Source organism: Rattus norvegicus, chromosome 14 (assembly GCF_036323735.1).
Source record: "Rattus norvegicus strain BN/NHsdMcwi chromosome 14, GRCr8, whole genome shotgun sequence".
Lineage (NCBI taxonomy): Eukaryota > Metazoa > Chordata > Mammalia > Rodentia > Muridae > Rattus > Rattus norvegicus.
Window position 1 is genome coordinate 27,452,449 of NC_086032.1, and position 19,284 is coordinate 27,471,732.

Genomic DNA, 19,284 nt, shown 5'->3' on the forward strand with positions numbered 1-19,284 from the left:
GAGTGATCAAGACAGCAGTCCTTGACTATTTATTATTACTGGGTTCCTGAATCTGTTTTCCAATCTTTCAGCATATTTGCCTGTTATGTTTTCACAACAGTCTGTGAATGTAATACAGCTCCCACTCCCATCAGAAAAAAGTAGGAAACTGAGACACAGTGAGATCAACTATCTTTCCCCAAGTCAAATAACATCTCAAAACCTAGGCAGGCACGGGGGTTCTCTTTATCTGCACACCATTTTGCCTTTCTAAGTGAAAGGGCTGTACCTCATGAATAGATTTAATTTTTTTCTTGGTTCCTCTGTAGGAAACCAAATGGCAGTCAGCAGGTCTTCCTGGAGGTCTACGTGATGACCAAAACATTGAACATCAAGTTCTCCACAGCGTGTTGAGGGAACCAATAATCAAGATGCTGAGGAACTGATAATACAGGATCTCCGTCCTGCTCCTGTTTTTGGACTCTACTTCATCATACTTCAAGATGTTCCCTGCTATGGTCATATGGGTGACATTTATGTGTAAAGAAGGCAGATCCAGGGAAAGTTTGAGAGGTCGTAAGTTTCTGTTATAGTCCTTTCTTTATATACTTTAAGAGGGACGGCATAAAGTGTTTTTTGAGTCTACTCTCTGAGATCATAACAACATATAATTCTTATCCATTAGAAAACTGGAAGTTTCATAAAAGGCAGAAAACCACGTGTGCACATGACAACATATGCCAACAGAACAGTGATGTCATCATGATCTGCACATATTCTGGAACTCTCCAGAGTACACGTTTTAAAGGGAGAGCAAAGGCAAGTGATGCGGAAGGATGACTATTAAATTTGCTTTTCACTTGGCAGATCTGTGAAGGGCTCTCTCAGTCCTTGAGTTCCCAGAAACAGAGTACTGGTTTAAGAACATTCTTAGCTCTACACAACAACTGAACTGCAAATCTCACAAGACAGGTGCTGTCAGCCGGATGATTTATTTCTCCATGGCAAACACAGTTTTCAATATGAAATGCATTGCCATCGCCACTCTTCCATTTAAACTTTTGAATAATATAGGCCAGAATTTTAACTTCATTGGTCTGTGCTTTCTCTTATGAAGACATTCATTAACATTAGCATTACATTTCTTTTTAAAATGTCAATAGGACATATCAAGACTTGAATAATTTCTTTATTAATATTTATAGACTCTGGGGGCTGGGAGTATAGCCCAGTGGTAGGGCACTGGCTGGCATACTCGAAGCACTAGGTTCAATTTCTACCACAAGGGGAGGGAAAAAAAGAAAAAAGGAAAGAAGAAAAGACGGCCTAAAGTACTCTGCCATGGTGAAATATAGACAGAACATCACCCACCCCCCAAAATAAATGGAATTCCATCATCTCAGAGTAAGACAACGTATGACATGTTTTTACATTATGTGTTTATCAATAAAAGAGTACATTTCACAATTCCAAACAAAACATTACACTTATTTTACTTATGAAGTAGAATTAAATTGACTTTTTTTCCCAGGCCAGGAGAATTATTAAGCACATTTTGAGGTGGAAAGGAGGCTACAGAGCATAGGAATTACTAATGTTATACTAGCTTATCATATATATATATGTGTATATATATATATATATCAGTATCAAGTTCACAATGAATGTAATAGTAGTTTTCTTTGTAAGAATTAAAAATCTCCATAACCACATACATGCACCCATAGCAAACGTGATTGTGTGTATGCCTGAGATAATAAACAAATAAACAAAGTACCCGAATGCCTTTATATTTGACTGCTTTTGTCTTATAAAGTGAAGCATTCTTTAACTAAATGTATTTGCATACAATAAAAAGTCACAAATGAAATGCAACAATCCTTGAAGACCATGTGCAGCCTAACAGGCAAACAAAGGGTAAGTTACACTGTGTCTTCAACCTACCCTAAGTGATCAAGGGAAGATTTTGAATGTGATGCAAATTTAAGGAATCAAAGGCAAAAGAGCCATTCGTGAGACTTAGGAAAAGCTCAGCTTCCTCTCCTCCCAACCACTCTTAGCACCACTCAATCCATCTCAGCATTTCTCAGAATCAGTGCATGATCCTAAATCCAAAAATCACACTTGTTTTTCCTTGCTGATTTCTGAAGCAGAAAGCCCTCCTTTTAGCAGTAACTGTCCTTTTCATTTGACAGCCCCCTGAAGAGTTTCAACCAAACTGTAAAGTGGCCCCTTTCAAAACTGTAAAGAATTTACTTTTGCATTATGATTTGACTAAGTTCAATCTTTGTGATCTTACAGTCATTTTTAATCTACTACTTATGAATTTTAGGCTCTAGCTCTTATGAATCGAAGGTAAATCAAGTCCATAAAAATGTTGCCTGTTGCTGGATACTAGAATCAATGCCAGGCCCCATAGCTGGAGCCAGTAAGTCCCACACTGACCATGATTCCCTCAAAGGGTGTGGGAGGCGGGATCTGCAAACTGCATGGAGAATATTAAGAAAGCGATTTCAGAATGACCTCCCATTCATATTTTTAAGCAGGGTTTTCAATGTGAGGCGTGATCTTCATACTGAGCTACTGAAACGGAGACAGCAAAAGCATTTTCCAAGCTGATAAATCACAGGCTGGCTTATCACTCTTCTGGCCAAAGATCCCTGATATAGCCCATCATCTCCATCTCAAGAAATCAAATAGTTCACATAAACCTTTGTACTCTACTCTGGGTAAGTGAATGGAGCCCACTCCGCCATACACCACAGACTCCAGAGGAACAGATTACTGGATGTTTGGTGGAGACAAGTGCTAAGGAATGGCATGCAAATGCTCTTGACATGTGCACCTTTGGTTAAAGACAGCGCAATACATTGACAGACATCAGGACCTGTGGAATGCACGATTGCTAGGAAACGCACGCTGCTAGGAAACAGAACAGATCTGATGGTATCTTCCAGGGTAAAGACTGTAAATCACTGGGTTGCAAACTGCTAAAAGTAGAGAGGAAGTATTCTACCATCCTCAGAAATGTTTGCAAGTACAGAAACTTTCACAGAAACCCCCCAGAAAGGAAGAAAAAAAAAAACCATAGGAAGCAAGACTCTAGGGGCGAAATCATAAATCTAAGTTGTTTTTTTTTTATAATGGTCATGGTCATGTATAATATCTCCTATAAATATTTTATAAAGTATAACTTAATCAAAATTAGGCATGAGTGAATGATCCAGTACTTGTCCTTTGTAACCTATGTCTTATGGTCAGAACCTTAATAAAAGTACACTTAAAAATAAAGGACACTTCTACAAAAACATGTTTTTAAGTTAACTAGAACCTACCCACTTTGCACAGACATCAAAGTAGTCAGAAGTAATATACAACTAAGTATTGCAATATATTTTACTTATTGTATTTTTCAAGAGTTATCTTTGCAAGCATAAGTTTATTAAGAAGTGTTTATCTCTGTACATCTGTTACGCGTTCCTTCACTGCTAAAAGGAGAAAAAACACAAAACAAAACAACTGAAGGAAGGGATTTCAGCATAAACATCCTCTTGTTTCCTACACAAATGATCCTCTTTGGGTGACACTGGAAAACAACTGGCAATTTTACGTGTAGTGCGCATACAGACAAATTGAGTGCGAGAACTGCTGACCACTTAGTACATTATAGACTGAAAAATGAATTAGGGAGCTTCCTAACCTCTGTTATCTCATAGACAAATGCAGCTGACTTTCCAAATGCAAAAAAAAAAAAAATCACTAAAGTGATCCCTTGCAGATTCTACGACACCATTCTCTAACTAGCGATGACAAGACCATATGACACTAAAATTAGCAGACCTCCTATTTACTTCAGAGCAAAACACAGAAGGCATTTTTTTCCCCTTCCGCCAGAGTCTATGTGTCTTCTTTCTCTGGCAGCTGGCTGCAAGGATATAAAATCAGAGGTGCAAGCAGCCCTTACACTTCCTAATGAGTAATCCACCCAGGAAAGTAAACACAACAGACACCAGCAGGTTCAGCTCTGAGGAAGACAGTGGCAAAGATGCTTACACTGTTGTTTACAATGTTCTCTCTCTAACTACTGCAGTCAGGGGCCATGGGAGCCTCAGGGAGGAGACACTTGGGAGGTGGCTCCCAAGCCTCCAGTTTGCCCAACTCACTGGCTATCGATAAAAGCAACACACGTTTCTATTCGGGCGAAGAATGTGGCCAGATCATTCCAGAGACCAAGGTTTCTGCGGGCTACACTTGATTACCGCAAATCTGCGAGAGGTGACTGCTCTAGCAGGTCCAATCAAGGCCAATTTGGGATACGTGGAGCGCTGCACCAGCGACTCCAAACATTGCATAGATCTCCAGGGGAGAGGGAACCTGCCGCCAGCTTCCTCACAACCCCACTGGGGGCCCTTGGGGCCTCCTCAAACCAGATTTTCCAGCTAAGCAGATCCCAAGCGATTTCTATGAACAAGCTTCTCTCAAAGAGCTCCCCTATCCCTGCACAGGTCTCCCCGCCACCCTAAACGCGCAGGATCCTAGACACTCAGATAACACGCTCGCGGACCACTGGCCAGCTTCCCCTACAAACACAGGGCTGCACTGCTGGACGTCTGGCATGCTCAGCAGCCTCCTCTCGGCAGGGACTAGAGGCTGTCTAGTGCTGGTCCTTGCGCTTCACTTCAGCCCAGAGACTGTCCATCTCCCAAGAGAAGCACCCAGGTGCCAGCTCGCCTACCTGTAACCCGCCACCAGGGCCACCACTGCTCTGCCCACCGCACCCTGGCGCTGCGGCCGCCCGACCCCATTGAACATCCTTTCTACACTGGGTGCTCTCTCCCGGCACAGCTCAACCCCGTGACACCCACGAAAGTGACAGCTTTCTCCAGCTAAAATCGCTCAACAAAGCCTAGGCACTCCGGTCTAAATAAAACTGCCCGGCTATGAGAGATGTCTGGAGGCAACACGGTTCCACTTCTCAGGGGCACGACCTGGACAATCTCAGCCACCTTGGATGCTCTAAGGCAGGCGTCCAGGGAGGATCATGCCAGGCTCACCACCCCACATTCGCCATCACCCCCGAACTGCGCTCCTCACCCGGTCCCTGTTCATCCTCCAACCCGTTCCCACGTCCAGTGTTGCTCCAGCCTAGCTGAGGAAAGGCGCCCCCTCGGCTGCTTCTGCCCCGACCAAAGGACAGCATTGGGGTGACAGGGGAGGGAAAATGCGCGGGGTGGGATTCGTCCCTGTCACCCAGCTTGCGCGACTGACAGAACGCGGGTTCTCCTCTCCTCTACATCTCCCTGTGTCACCGGGTCGCCCAGTAGCTGATAGAACCTCGAACCCATGCCAAACCCCAGCGCCCACCAGCCAGGAGGCTCCCTTCCCGCCCCGCATCACGATCAGATGAGTGTGCGCATGAGGGCGAGTGTGCGAAGGCGAATGTGTGAGTGGAAGGGTGAGTGTACGTGAACCCCGCACCCCCTCGGTTGCCCGCCCATCGGATGCCTCCGCCTGCGCCCGACCAGGGCGACCACAATTATGAAGAGTGCAAGGAATAAATTACCTTTCGTAACCGCTGGTCCCTGAGATGGTCCCATCAGTTGCTCAACAACCTGCAACCCGGTGCAGTTTTCCACAATCCATCCATTGAGCCCCGGGGCAAAAAAAAAAAAAAAAAAAGAAGAAGAAGAAGAAGAAATAAAAAAAAGAAGAAGAAAGAAAGAAAAAGAAAACAGAAAAAAAGATGGACCTGTCCCACTGTAGATACCCCAGTCACACCAAGCAACGAATGATAATCAAAACGCAGAGACGACAGGAGGGTGGAGACCCCAGTCAAAGAAACAACAAAAAGTGTCTCTTTTCCTTTCTTCTTCTACACAGCCATGGAGAAAGGGGAAGCCGGGAAAGCCAAAGCAAGTCTTCCTGTACGTTTCCTCGCTTCACACGCCCCAGGGGGCAAAAGCGGAGCAAAGAGAAGGAGGGTTCAAATGTCTCTCTCAGGGCACAGTTGCACAACTTCGGAGTCAGGCTGTGTCTCTCGCTGCAGCCGGTGGACCCAAGCGGGAGCTATTAACATGCGGCAGTCATAGCTAGAGCTGCTTTCCCTCCTCCTGCAGCCGCCGCCGCCGCCGCCGCCGCAAGAAAAGCCGCTGCTGAGGAGACCAAAAATCTTCCACCATCCCCCCCCCGCAGCCGATCTTTATATCCAGTTCTCCCACCCCACCCCCCTTCTCTTTCTTTTTCTTCTTCTTCCTCGTCCTCCCCTTTCCGCCTCCGAGCGGGAGGGAGGGGATAGGTAGGGGCAGCCGCGAGGACCAGTAGTAGCTTCTCCGCCCAGCCCTCCTCGCCGTCCTCCTCCTGCTGCCCCCGAGGTGCTCCGGCAGTAGAGGGTCCGCTCTGCCGCCCGCAACCCGCTCCGAGAGCCCAGGCGCGAGCCGCGCAAACTCCTTGCCGGGTGTACGGCGTGGACGCGCCGGCAGAGCGGGCGCCGGGCCGCCGAGGGCTGCGTGCCTGCCGCGGGTGGCGAGCCCCGAGCTTCGGTGGTCGCGGATCAGCTCGCCGGCCGTGCCGGGTAGCTTCGGGCATACGGGAGCTTCATCGCCCAGCCCGGGCTCCGAGCCGACGCCGCCACTGCCAACCTCCTCGGCCGCCGGCTTCAGTCCTCTTTTTTTTTTTTTTATTTTATTTTTTTTTCCTCTTCTTGACTCCCCCACCGGAGCCACTGGGGCTCGGGGCGCCCTCCAGACACGCACACGCTCTTCCCCGCGCGCACACACACACGGGCGAGCTCCTGCCACAGCACACCGTGGAGCCCGAGCGCGCACACCCGGAGGAAGAGGACCGAGGCCAAGGAAATAAATAAATAAATAAAAGAGAGAGAAGAAAGAAAGGGGAGGGGGGGCGAGTCACAGGCGGTGGCGGCGGCAGCAGCAGCAGCAGCTGCGGGAGCGGAGGCAGCGCGCAGTCCGCGAGATGCCAGCGGCGGCGGCGGCGGCGGCGGCGGCAGAGGTAGCGGTGGCGGCTTCGCCCTCCCGGCCCTGCCGTGCCATCTGCATCTCCGCTCCTGGGAACTGGAGCGAGCGCAGCGGGCCGAGCGAGCGGAGGGGGCGATCGCGCCCGCAGACAGGCAGCGTGCGCACAGCGGCCAAGGCAGCCGAGGCCGGAGTGAGCCACCGGCGGGGTGACGGGCAGGAGGGCTCCCAGGACCGGGGAGGGGGGCTCCAGGCCGGGAAAGGGGCGGCTAGCAAAACCCGGATCTGGAGTCCGCGAGGGCTCCGCGGGCGCGGGCTCCACCTAGCCGCTCCGCAGAATCTTGGAGATGGGAAGCGCGGGGCGGCTAAGGGAGGCTTCCCTTGCAGGGTTTGTCAGACAAAGGGTACCTCTCTCCTGGGTAGGAGCATGCCTTTATCTCTTTCTCTCTCTCCTCTCTCCTCTGGTTTCCTCTCTCTTTATCCGCTCTCCCTTTCCACTCACCCCCACCACCCCTTCTCTCTGCACTCAATCTCTTCACTCTCCCTGCCTCCCTCTGGTTCTCCTCCCCCACTCTCCTGTAGGTGAATGAGGTACCAGGCTGGGAGTTCTGCCAGTGTCTTTTTTCTTTTTTTTTTCAGGTGCAGATTACTCCACGTGTTCTTTATGCGGGAGCTGACTTCTAAAGCATTGCCTGCCTTTGGGTGCATTTTATGTTTCTTGAAACTTACCTCAGTGTACAAGTTCATTGCAAAATCGAAAGTACATCCCCCCCCCTCCGGAAAAAAATATGGGACCTAGAGACTCGATGATTTTGATTTCACATCAATAAAAATCACCATGAAGGATAGAGAAAACTGTCTTGGTTCTAGGTCTATGCCTTTTGTTACCATAAAGTTTGCTCAAGTGACCTTCGTCAATTAATTGTACCTCTTTGGGATGCTTTTGTAAATGAAATTGTTCAGTGTGTCTTCCTTCCTTCCTTCCTTCCCTCCCTCCCTCCCTCTCCCCCCCCCCTCTCTCTCTCTCTCTCTCTCTCTCTCTCTCTCTCTTTCTTTCTTTTTTCTTTCTTTCTCCTAAAACATTTTACCGGTTCAATGACTAAAGGAAGTAGTTTCTATATAAGCATAGTCTAGTGACTAAGAATTATTGTGTGAACCCGACAGGTACATCACATTCCTATTCGGGTCTGTCAAGTTGAATGAGGCTATATAGTGTCATAAGGATCCAATAGCCTATGGGAAATTACAAGGTGGTAACTAAGGCCCCAGCAGATCTCTAAACCCAACTGTCAGCATAATTAGCTCACCATCCCTTCCACAAGAATGAATTGCATTCCTTTGTCAAAGCTCAACTCACCTGCCAGATTTTCAAAGAACCCTTTACTTAACTGTCCCAAGGTGAAGAAAAAAAATGTGCTTTTGAAACATAGGATGTGTGTTATACACACCATAGCCATTATCTTGTCCACTTGGATCCTAAGTGTTCTCCAAAGGTCTTGATGTTAAAGGCTGGTCCTCAGCCACTGATAATTTTGTGGGGTAGTACATCATTTAAGAGGTTGGGCCTGCTCTAAGGATGTTAGAACAGTGAAGATGGAACTTTGTAGAGGATATAGGGAACCCCGCCTTTGTACCCTGAATTCTATTTCCCACTCACTGAGGTGAACAGCTTTGCTTTGTCATACAATCACGGGTATTGCTTTGTACCATAGATACCAAAACAACACAGCCAAGTAGGCACAGACCGAGGTCTGCAAAACTGTAAGCCAAAATGAACGTCCCTCCCATGAGGTTACTTTTCTAGGTATGCTGTCACAAGAAGGAAAATGTGATTAAGCAGCTAACTAGCACAGCACTTTACTGGTTACCTCTACCACAGCACACATTTCCTCCTGCTTATTTCAGGCTCCTTTCAAACAAATAGCTGCTTGTCCCTGTATCTTCTCACATTGTAAGAACTATTTGAGAGGTGAATTCCGAGCTTTAATAGGAGATATTAGGAAATAATATCCTACATACTATTTCTTCTTTGTTTATCTAGTAATTTATTTGGGAGTGGGGGAATAGAAAGCAGGAGATTTAATGGTTGAATTCTGACCAAGTAGATTTTCACAGGCTCAATCAAATATGGCTGCTTGGATTTCCTTAATACAGGGCAGCTACAAGCTCCCATGGGTACTTAAAGACAAATTGACATCTGGACTCACTTGTAGCTTAAACAAATAGCTTCACAAAGAATAGACCAGCATACTGTGACAAGAGACTCTTAGTTGTAAAGGAGCCAAGAGGGAAACAACTCAGTTCCTATTTACCACCTTCTTCAAGGGAATATTTAGAAAACAATAATAGAAGTATATTTTTAAATGTACAAGATATGAAGTAAATCAAAGAAAGTACATATTATTAGTGATGACAGTAGAAAGATATAAATAATTTATAGGTATGGCTAAGGGGTCTATAAGCAATGTGTTTATCAAAGTGTGGAACACCTCACCTGAAAACTAGGGATAGACCCTTGAACACATAATTAAAGATGGTTCCTACAAGAGGACTTGAATAAAAAATAAACAAAGAATTTCAAAGATCATACTGGTGATGGGAGGAAAGGAAAACGGTAAGTAAAAACAGTTTTTAAACACAATGCAAGTAGGAGAATTGATTGCATGTGTAGTTTAACTGCGTGCCAAATTGCACTGTTTCCAGAAGTTATCCATATTTTTAGCTCAAATTCTACTTCCAAGTCACTTTTGATATGATGAACATAGACTTCTATGTTTGATTAAACCTCTCACCCCAGCTAGGAAATCTATACCAATACTTTCTCAGCTGAGTCTTTTAGAAGAACAAAGTAAGTCCAGTACTTTTTTTCCCTACCCAATTATATTGAGCTCCTTCTTGTTGGAGAAGAGAGAAAAGCAGATTACTTAGGAGCACAGACACTCTACACACAGTAGCTCCAGGCACACTCGGATGGTGCCTTTGAGTCATTTACTGTAGAATGCTGGAAAAAATTGGCTCACCTGATATTTAGTCTGAAGCAAATCAATAGTAACCAAATGAAAAGAAATTCAAAATTTTAAAAATCAGAATACCTAATTAGGAAAAGAAAAATTTAAAATATCGTTATAACTATTAAACTTTCCTGACCCAAGGGTTCTTTGCAAATCAATAAATAAGACAAAGTGTTGAACATCATGAAATTTCATTTAAAACATTGAAAAACTGGGTGTACAGAATATATAGAAATAGTCAGTGAGCATTAGGAAATAGTTTCTGCCAATGAAAATGCAACATACAAAAAGGTATACCATGAGGAAGTCGTGGGACAAATTTTCCTGCAGGTTTATTCAGAAGATCCCTCACTTCTTCCTTTACCCTTCTTTCTCCACCCCTCTCTCTCTTTCTGAAGTTTGTCTGGTCAGTCTCCACCTCAGCTGTTTTTATTCTTGGTAGGGGCCCTCGACTACCTAAGAACCTTCCTAGTTTTCCTTCTGAGCTGTCCCTAAGAGCTTTTGTTAAGCTCTGGTTTATCCCTTGAGTTTTCAGCCTCAGTTGAAAGGCTTCCTAGCTCCTACTGGAACAAATGTTGCAATTTGGAGAGGAAGTTGCAATTTGGAGCAGAATGTGAAACAATGGAGGTTTACCATGTTTCAGTTTTGCTGATTAAAAAAAAATCAAAGAAAACAAAGCAAAACAAAACCCAAGCAACAACAGCTACAGTAACAGAGGTGTCTCAAAATCTTCACAGCCTTGGCTCCCCGGTGACAGTTCCATCAATTAAGACAGTTCCATCAATTAAGTCTACAGTGTAGTCACAAAGAAACAGAAGGGAGGAGGAAGAGCACAACTAGCCTTAAAAAACATTTCCCTAACCTTGAGCATTTCTTTTCCTGCTTATTTTATCCTTAGATGGGAAATGTGGAGTATTACAGGGAAACCCGTGTCCAGTTGAATGTCAGGACTCTTTCAGTCCTTAGCTTTGTCTCAACTCATGAGTTAACATCCTTCACCACCCTTGGCCACACTTTACATCTTTTAATCTTTTAGTAGCCAAGTAGAGAGATAATGCAGACAGGAGATGACGCCTCCTTCACAAAATGACCTTCTTCTTCAAAAAGTATGTAAGGACTTACAGGGTTTCAAATGACTGAGCTTTCCCCACCAGGGACAGTCCTCTAATACCCAATCAAGTATCTGCAGACAGCTACATTTTAAATGCTGTGAGGCCTAAACACACTGACAAATCAAGGTAATCAGAGTGGAATCACATCTGCAGAGCAGTCAGCGAAGCTCGACGCTCAGACTGCTAGCACGCAGTGAATGATGAGAATTCTAAGGATTTGGGGTGCACAAGAATAAAGTCTTAGCTATAGATCACACCACGGGGCCTATCAGAACATGTTTTATTGTCCTGTGGGAGAAATGAACTAATCCCGGAAGATATCCAGTGATCACCTAGAAGCTTTCTTACAGCAGGGCCTTTTTGGTTTTTTAACTTCGAATGAAATATTATTACACATAGGTCACAAACTTGGAGATTTTCTTTTTTCTTCATACACAGTTATTGCTCTTTTCCACAGGAAGGTTACGTTTGAATTACTCACTTGGTCACAACAGGTACTAGAATGGAAAATGTGTTAGAGATTGAAGTTGGAGCACTGGCATAGAAGACTCTTGCCTCCAATATTGAGAATATACAAATGTCTTTATTCAAAAATTCAAGCTAATTCTATGTAGGCATGGGCGATGGCATCAGTAAACCATTATATATTGTTGACTGAGGTGTGACTGGTGTGTTAGTGATCAGCCAGCCTTTACTTGAGGTGTTTATTTCAAGAGACGTTCTGAGGTTGATGGTGAGGAACCTTTCTTGAGCTTCCTGTCACAATGCATTGATGAGGGCCAAGAGCTCTTCTCAGAGATACAGCACACCACATCTCATACCCACTCCCATTCCACCCATTGCATCCATTCTAGACTCATCCTCTTCTCTAGGGATTTCTGTCACTATAGCTTTTGCTGAAGTCAACATGGCAACCAGCCCAGCAGCATCCAGTGAAACAGTTTTTGCAACCTTTGTTAAATCAATGACTCCCCTTTCCACCCTGTTCACAATACCACCGGGCACAGCATCATAACCTAGATTGAGAAACTTTGTAGAAATCTCTCAACAATCAAAGACATGCATTCTTTGCAATGGTCACGAAAGGAACTTTGAGAGCTCCTTGAAGAATCTGTCTAACAATTTTCTGATCTCCATTAGCAGGAACTAATGACCTCAAGACTGTGGAAGCACAGAAGCAGGCTGAAAGCTTCTCCTAGGGAAACAATTTGTACTGCAGCTCCTGTAGTGTTGGGGGCTACTTTAACTCTTCTTTCTCATTCATTCGCATATCACTTCTTTGGCCAGCCTTCAGCACAGCTCCCTCCTCCTGAAGGTTTAGTTCCGCTTTCTCTTTTCATATTCACTGGTTGTGGTTTCTGACTGCTGGGGGCAAGGGGGTGGGGTCAGTGAATGTGTTTTTTTTAGGTTGAGCTTAGTCACCTTTTGGTTTCAGAAGCATCTAAATGAGATCTGGATGTGGAACTCACCTGGCTTAGGGCTGTGGAGAGTCAAAGCATTTCTGCTGCTACTGGGAGCACAAGCAGGGAGGTAGGCGATCAGTAGGCTCATTTTAGATGATATGAGATTACAAAATATTGCTCCTGCCTATTTAGTATCTTCTACTCCATCATTTATCCAAACATTTCACTCTTTTAACAATCCAAAAGAAGACGCATGCATTTAGCAGTTTGAACAACCAGGGAGGTTATCTATGGATCTAGATCTATAAGCTCCTTTTTCCACAAGGTGTCAAAATGTATCCGGGGCTGGCCTCCAATACATTGTAGTCCATCTACCAAGTAGAATAACAGGCATGCAATGTTCCAGGTGGCTTTTCAGAGCTCCCTATTTTAAGACAGATTCTCTTAACTAAGTGGTATTTTTTTCAACGTAGTGAATTTCCCTCCTTTCTAATAAATGAATCTCCCTGACTTTTTTTCTTACTAATTTTCAAATGTTTGCATGAACTAGTGTCGATTCTAGAGGACTGTGAAAGCACAAACAAGTTTAGTTTTCTACTTGTTCTAGATCCCACAATTAAATTACCTTTCATAACTCCAGAATAAGTTCCACTTAGGTCGTTAAGTATAGATGTTGGAGCTAGAACATAAGTCTGTAGTATTCAGGGCTCACAAAATCGCAGTTAACTTGCTGCAGTAGTCACTTTCTCATTGTTGCAATAAAGTACCTGACAAGCAACATGAAAAAGAAAGGGAGGGAAGGAGAGAGGGAAAGAGAGACTGAGGGAGAGAGGGAGGAAGAAAGGAAATAGCAGCAGGAACATAAAGCAGCTACTCCGTGAGAGTTGATGCTGGTATCCACTCCTGGCATAGTGCTGTCCACACCTTCCATAAGTGCAACTATAACAAACATCAACTAATCCAGTCTAGAGTCTTTCTAGCACACACGCTCAAAGCTTGCTTCCTGAGCGAGTCAAGATCCTGTCAAGTAGACAACATAAACTTTCACAATCACAAATATCCTGCTACAGAATCTAGATTCAGGATTCTAGAAATATAAAAGCATTCCCCAAACTGCCATTCTTAGTATGTCGTACTTAAAACAGCAAACCAACTTGGACTCTACTAATAAATGTGTTTGATCCACTGGGAAAGAAACTATGAAGAGAGGACATAGAGTATTTGCTTCTTTATCAAACACTCATTCTTCTGTCCTTATTCTCCATTTCCCTTCTTTGCAACTACAACAGATATTGATATTACACCACAACACTAATTACTTCCACATCTCTGAGAGCAGTTCTACACTTGGATAAGAGAACAATTGTATGAAATAAATTCGGACAAACTCTATGGCCGTATTCTTTGGCCATGGATGTTTGCTCCAGTCCTGGGCAACTCAGCTATGTTTACTCATTGACTCTTATACTATAATTCTTTGGTCTGTGCAGGGCAAAGGGAATATCCATAAAACACAAACAAGAAGAAGCTTGGAAACTATTTTCTGCAGACTAAAGTTATCCCCTTAAAATCCATATGAAGCATCCCAACCCCCAATCTGAGACCTTAAGAGTTAATTAGACAATGAATGTGGATCTCTCGAAAATGTGCTATTAGAAACTGGACTCCAGAAGTCCTGGAAAAGATCCTTAGAAGAAAGAGATGGCTAAGCAAGTAAGAATGCTTGCTGCTCTTGCCAAGGACCCTAGTTCAGTTCCTAGAACCCAATGTCAGGGAGTTAACAATTACTTGTAACTCTTGTTCCCTATGGCCTTTGTGTGGGTATCTCCACTTTATAATCTCTCTCTCTCTCTCTCTCTCTCTCTCTCTCTCTCTCTCTCTCTCTCTCCCTCCCTCCCTCCCTCCCTCCTTCCTTCCCTCCCCTTCTCTCCCCTTTCCTCCCTTCCTCTCCCTCCCCCTCTCTCTCTCCCTCTTTTTCTCCACTCATTCACCTACCCACACAGATGTTACATAATTTAAAATGATAAAAATAATGTTTAAATGAATGAAAAGGACTCGTTTTTGTTTTGTTGCTGTTGGATTTTTTGTGTGTCTCTCTGTATGTATGTGTTTAGAAATTTAGTATTCTGATACTGTAATTTTTTTTAGACTTCTAATGCCTGACAATGTATGAAAACAAATTTCTGTAATACGGAGGACACTGGTGCATAAACATTTTTCTGAGCTACATGAACAAATGTCTTTCCTTGTAAACAGAGTGCAAATACTTACAACAAAGTTAAAATTACAGTAAACTGTGTGGGTAACCACAATGTAGAAGCATGACCCAAAAGTCTCTTGGAAGCACGGGTGAAGAATGCTCCAGTAGGTGCCTAGATCAAGCTGTTCCTTCAGTTAACTTTCTCCAGCCTATAAACCCTAGTGCCCCATGAAGCCATTTTCAGGAGGAGACCTGCAATGGACTGTGAAATACAGAGGGAAGTAGTTAGAATCTATAAGAAGGATCCAGTTACCCTTCCCACTCTCCAGTAGAGGAGTATCATTGAAAAATCCAAAAACCTTGGAAATAAAAATTTTGAATTTCCCAGAAGCATACCGGGCTCCTCAGAAAGAGCCACTGACAATGATCCTTTAGACAATGACAACACTGAACTAGGGAGGCTAGCTCCAGAGCTCAGTCAGTCTTCTGGACACCTGGCCAGAGATAATGGGGTCAGAGCTGAGCTGGTCTCTGAAATTCTTCAAAGCTTCACCAAATATAGAGAAACTAACATAGCAACAAATCAAAATTATACTGATGTCAGTGCTTTGCCCCTAAGAATTATATTAGAGGTTAGGTAAAATCCTAGCGACACACGAAAGGAGGCCTACGAGTCTGTCAGGTCATTGCCATTTTGATGAATGGTTGACACCTGCATGCTGGTAATTTCTGCAGAATACTATTTGATTCTGGGGTCCTCCTTCAGGGATTCTTGGCCCCTAAGAGTCATAGGCTCTGGGGAATCTCTCTGGAAAGGGGAAGTAAAATATATTTTGTGGGTGGACTGGGGGTAGGTGGGGATGGGAGCAGGGGGATTAGGTGTGAAGGAGGGAAGTGGTAGAAAAGAGTAGAGGGAGAAACAACCCAGTTGAGAGGCATTTGGAGGATGGTGTGAAAAGCCAGTTGCAGTGGAAGATTCCTTTAATCTATGAGGGAGACCCTCCTGAGGACTCTTAGTAATAAGGGTTATGGATTCCAAATTGGCCATGTGTTGTAGCCAGAGAAGGATTCCAGTGCTGGACAAGGGTTACACTGGGTCCATTGTTGACTGAGGGGATCTTGTAGATATCGCCAAACATCCCAGACTGATGGTAGAACAGAGGCTGCTCTCAGAAAACATAAAGAAGGTTCTTATTTCTGTAAAGAACATCCAATCAGATCACAGAATGTAGAGAGGTCGAGCTGGTGCCTGCATTGAGCTTTCCCTCCTAAATTCTGGGAAAGGTACTCTGAAGTTTACCTGAAGAGAAACCTGGATACCAACCCAGTCACCTTTGACTACACTCTGTCCTACGAGCAAGATGTGCTGGGGCTGTGGTATTGCAGAACTTGTGGGAGTAGCCTACTAACGTCTGGTTTGACTTGAGGCCCATGCCATAAGAGAATGCCCATGTCCTGCCTGGTTGGCTAGGCACCAGAGATGGGATAACCCAGAAACCTAGGGTAGAAACAACTACAACTGACCTAAAAAAAGGAAAAGCAATGAAATGATTCTTGCTGCTATGCTGCTATACTCATAGTCTAATGCCTTGTCCAGTCCTCATCAGAGAGGTTTCTTTCAGCTGCAGATGGGAGCTGGTACAGAGCCACACAGTCAGACATTAATAAAGTCTAAATTGGAGGTTTCCATTGGGTCCCTCACAAGACCAGGGTACCCTACAGAAGAGGCAGGAGTGTGAGGACTTTCGGAATCAGAGGGGACGGAGAACGTGGCTCACTGAATTACCTAGGTGGGCCTCATATGGGATCAGAGTCTGAAGCAGTAGCTGACAGTCCCCTTGGGTCTGCCCCAGGGCATCTTCATGTCTGATATGGCTGTAAGCTTAGTGGTTTTGTTGGACATTAACAGTCGGAGTGTTGTTTCTCTGATTCCTTTGCCTGCTCTTGGGACTCTTTTCTTCTATTGGTTGGCCTTGTCCAGCCTCAATGTGGGGCTTTTATTTTTTAAACGAGGCATTTGCCTTATCACATTGTATTTTGTTTTGTCCAGTTCGGTTGTTGTTTATTGGAAACTAGCGGGAGAGTGAATCTATGGGAGGGGGTTCAGGGGGAGAGCCAGGAGAGGTGGGGGGAGGAAAAACTGTGGTGGCAATATATGGTACGAGAGACAAATCTGTTTTTTAAAAGTCTCTTGGAGTTAGTCATAGCTTTTCTGTTGAGAGCCATGGTTATTATACAGAACAGCCTCTCTGGCTATTGTAGCACCCCAAACTAAACTATTACTCATGACCACAATCGTCCGCTTCATGGAGAGGATCAAAACATGACTTAGTGCAGTATTTTTTGAAGGATACCACTGAATAAAATCAACCCTGCTAAACTTCTTCAGAACTGCCTGCTTCTTTTGCATTCTATATTTAAACTCCCAAATCAGATATCCACTAGGGGAAAATTCTGTGTGGCTGTGCAGTAATGCTGCTGGCATGCAATCTGTGTCTCAGAGACATCTAGGAAATTAGGTTTCTTTCATATTGTGTACTGAAACTTCCTTAAATGTGAGTCTGGAATACGCACACTGCACTCTCCCTGAGCATGTCAGTCACATCATTTCTGCAACAGCGCCAGCTAGATGACTCTGCATTTCTTCATCTTCAATTACATGTGTCACTTCTTCCAATTAACACGATTAGGACTAGAAGGAAGGCATTCGCTATTCCCTACACAGTTATAATGATCAAGCCCATGCTAGACCCTCAAAAAAATGCTTTGTTAGTAAAATAACTCAACCCAATGTTATATAATCTGTAATATTAAGTTAGTAGAATATCTGTTGAAGTATAATTAATATATCTATCTATTGAAGTATAATTAATATATCTAACATTCTATAAACAATTTGGCTAATAGGATTTTATGCAATTAAATGAGTGCTATTAAATCCAAATTAGTCACCTTGGCTAAATAAGGTCACAGACACTAAAAAGCACATTGAACGCTCTGAAATCACTTTGAATCATGACATGCATCAGACTATTTTTAAGACGAGAATATATTTTTTTAAGTGCATTTGATTTTTGATTGATATTGTTCTGGGTTTGAGATCAAGTTTAGAAAATTTTGCTAGCACTAAAAAACAGAACTTGGAGACAATCTTATTATCAAGGAAAGGACAGTATGTTGGAATACATAGAGGCTAATTTTTTCTCTGTGGCTGAATTTCAGGCTCTAATATCTATTTAGGTAAAGAGGTATGACATTCTGTGTGCTCAAACTTTTCTCATGTATTGTGGCAATTTATCCTTCGAAGGAACTAGCTGTACAAGTGTCATTCCCACACTAGTAATAATGAAGGGAAGGTTCACCTTCTATGGCAAAACATTCAAGAACCTTCAGCATCCAGAAATGCTTATAGTCCTATCCCTTTGGTAGCATTGTTAAATATCTACATTCCCCAACTCTATTGGATCAGGAGGAAACACGATAAACAGTTTGATTAGGAAGCTGATCAAGGAAAATTGGAATCAAGGCTGAGATAGTCATTGTTTTCTACATACACAAGCCACGTAAGCCAACAAATTCTGTTGTGGCCACTTTTCCTGGGCATTTCTTTCTGACTTCCTTTCCTTGCTCCAAAGTCTTCTATATAACACTCACCTTCTTCAAATTTGTGTCCCCGTTTATAAATAAGTGTCATTACATAATATGTTATAGTATATAAAATACTATGTAACATAATAAAATAAAATATACGCACACACAGACACACACATATACATATACATATATATATATATATATATTGCTATATCACACACACACACATCCATATTTCCATAACCTGCTCTGCTCTTCAGGACTGACCTTTGCTATGGGATAACCAGTTGGTATGCTCTTCCTCAAGAAATCTGTTCTGCTCTCAGCATTACTTAATTGTATGCAGTTCTATGTGGAGGATTGAGGTTTTCCTGTCAAATTTAGCATATCTATTGTTGTTGTCCTTATTTATTCCTGTGAATAAATTATTTTCCGGGTGAAAATAATGTGCATAGCTTCAGTTGTTATTGAGAGATACAATTTTAAGCAAACTCCTTGACCTTTGGCTCTTACCATCTTTCTTCCCATTCTCTGCCATGTTCTAGAAGCCTTAGGTCTGGCAATGCTTGTGTCTATGTAGACACTAGGGCTAGCCTCTCTACCTCTGTCACAATTTTCTTATTGAATTTAAGACTCACTCAAGAAGAAGAAATTATGCCTGGTATTGAAACCTTCCAATCCGTTCAGGGTTAGCGAGGTCATTGGTCTTGGAGAAGAATCTACAACCACTATTTTACTAAACCAGCAAAATCCCTAAGTACATTCTAAACATTTGTCCTTCTATCCATAGGTAATTGTAGCCTGTACTCCTCATCAAGGAAACTTGGCAATGGAAGAGATAGACACCATTACAGAAAATGACATCCAATCAAATCGCAGAGCTGTGGAGTCCAGTTTCCTGCCATTTTGATTCATGAATCAGAAGTGACTTGTTTCTGATTGGTGGCGTGAGCTATCATCTTACAAATTGAGTCTGCTCCAGGCCAGTAAGCAGATGTAACATGATAGGAATCT

At 43.5% G+C, this 19,284-nt stretch overlaps 1 protein-coding gene across 26 annotated transcripts in view; it reads right to left on the reverse strand.

Moving 5' to 3' along the window:
• Adgrl3 (adhesion G protein-coupled receptor L3) overlaps positions 1-5,684 on the reverse strand; it is a 767,242-nt gene extending 761,558 nt beyond the window's left edge. For 17 of the 26 annotated variants that reach the window (XM_063272835.1, XM_063272833.1, XM_063272831.1 and 14 more), the window contains exon 1: positions 5,543-5,684. The gene's annotated coding sequence lies outside the window, so the exon portion shown is untranslated. The remainder of the gene's footprint in view (positions 1-5,542) is intronic. The other 9 variants (XM_063272834.1, XM_063272825.1, XM_063272827.1 and 6 more) reach the window with 3 other exon arrangements.
• Between the last annotated feature and the right edge of the window lie 13,600 nt (positions 5,685-19,284).